Genomic DNA, 2,406 nt, shown 5'->3' with positions numbered 1-2,406 from the left:
TTTCTTTCTTGAGTATTCACTTAACTGATTTCTAAATAAGTTACGAATTCTAATGAGGAATAAATTAATCATTTATTTGAATATTTCAATCTCGATAGATTTTTTGAATTTTCTTTTTACAATCCGTGAGAGTATAAAACGATAGAAATTTCTCTCTCAGAGTATTTACTTATTCATTTATCAAATACTCATAGAAATTAAACATAGAATTAAAGAGAATTCTAATTTTGATATAAAAATTCTTTATGCATCTATTTATGCATAAAAATCAACTTCAATGGTGGGAATAACACTTTTATATAAAAGAAAATCCTTTTATGCATCTATTTATGCATAAAACCAAATTTAATAGGAATATCACTCTTAAAATAAAAAGAATTTTTTTATGCATCTATTTATGCATAAAAATTAATTTTTATAGGAATAACGCTTTTATAATAAAAAAATTTCTTTATGCATCTTTTTATGCATAGAATTTAAATTCAATGAAAACAACACTTTTATAATAAAAAATTTCCATTATGCATCTTTCTATGCATAGGAATTAAATTCAATGAAAACAACACTTTTATAATAAAAAAATTTCCATTATGCATATTTCTATGCATAGAAATTAAATTCAATGAAAACAACACTTTTATAATAAAAATTTTTCATTATGCATCTTTCTATGCATAGAAATTAAATTCTATGAAGTAACACTTTTATAATAAAAAAAATTCCATTATGCATCTTTCTATGCATAGAAATTAAATTCAATGAAAATAACACTTTTATAATTAAAAAAATTTCCATTATGCATCTTTCTATGCATAGAAATTAAATTAAATAAAAATAACACTTTTATAATAAAAAAATTTCCATTATGCATTTTTCTATGCATAGAAATTAAATTCAATGAAAACAACACTTCTATAATTAAAAAAAATTCCATTATGCATCTTTCTATGCATAGAAATTAAATTCAATGAAAATAACACCTTTATAATAAAAACAAATTCCATTATGCATCTTTCTATGCATAGAAATTAAATTCAATGAAAATAACACTTTTATAATAATAAAAAATTCCATTCTATGCATAGAAATTAAATTCAATGAAAATAACACTTTTATAAAAAAATTTCCATTATGCATCTTTCTATGCATAGAAATTAATTTTAATAATTAATATCAGTGATATCCATGCATATTCATAGGTGAATATGTACATGGAGTAAATTAGAATATTTCTTTTAGAATGCACAAACGGTGGGAATTACTCTTTTGGAATAACATAAAACTAAACTTTCTTTTCCACAAAATTCTAGAAAATTTTACCATAACCTCCTTTGTAGTATGGTTGACCATTTCTCATTTTTATCATTCTATTTTCAACTTAAATTAACCCCAATTAGATGTATAGGACTCTAATCTATACGATTTTCAATTTCCAAGAGAGTAAAGAAAAAGAATAGTTTATTTAATTTTTTTGTTTATTATTCTAGGATAAAGAAAGGCTGAATTGTAAAGAAGAGAAGGGGGTGGCCTTTTCATCAAGGCATAGCATTAAAATTTACTTTAATCAACTAAAAAACAAGAAAATCAAGAAAACCATAGATTTGAAATTAAAAAGTAAGAAAAATTTAGCTTACATGGAATTGTAAGCTTTCCTTTGGCTTGAGGGATTGAGGGTTCTACTCTTGTTTGAAGCAAGTGTGGCCACCAATTACTTTGGAGAGGATTAAGCCAAAAATAATTGAATTATCAAGAAAATTCAATGTAAATGGCTCTAGGTAGGAGTAGAGTAATAGTGCATAAACACCATTAAGCTTTTACAAAGGGGGAGGCTTCTATTTATAGGAAAAAGTGAGCCTCAAACCAAGCAAACTGATTCTAGAATTTTTCAGATCAATTTGGTCAATTTTTGACCATTTTTGGGTTAGTTCAGCTTACTTTTTGGAACTAGACTTGAATTAGGAGAGAGGAGAGATAAAATATCTCATTTAATTGATTTAAAATTGGGGGGTAATGATGAGAAAAAAGGTGCCTCCTTCATGAGGAGGAATCCCCACTCTGAGTCAAAATTCAGTTTTTTTAACCTTTTCTTTGGTCCTTAGTCCACTCTTCATCTTATGTGAGTATTTACTCATTTTTGGGGGGGTTTTTCTTTTATTCTTCAAATTATCTCCTCTCTACATTTGGATTAATCTTATTGGTCCATCAGAACCTTAATCCAAAATTTTTAAAAAATCTGGACCCTTAGACTAAGGTCTTTTGAGCAGATTATAATTTATTTCTAATGCACCTTAGGAATTTCTTTTTAAACTTATGTTTAGGGGGAATTTATTTGAATAAGAAAGGATATTTTTCTATCCAAAGATATCTAAAAACTAAATTACCTCTCTCTAGAATATTTTCTATCTC

Source organism: Cibotium barometz, chromosome 32 (assembly GCF_041138505.1).
Source record: "Cibotium barometz isolate CiBa-2024 chromosome 32, ASM4113850v1, whole genome shotgun sequence".
NCBI classification, from domain to species: Eukaryota; Viridiplantae; Streptophyta; class Polypodiopsida; order Cyatheales; family Cibotiaceae; genus Cibotium; species Cibotium barometz.
This window is presented reverse-complemented; position numbering follows the sequence as displayed.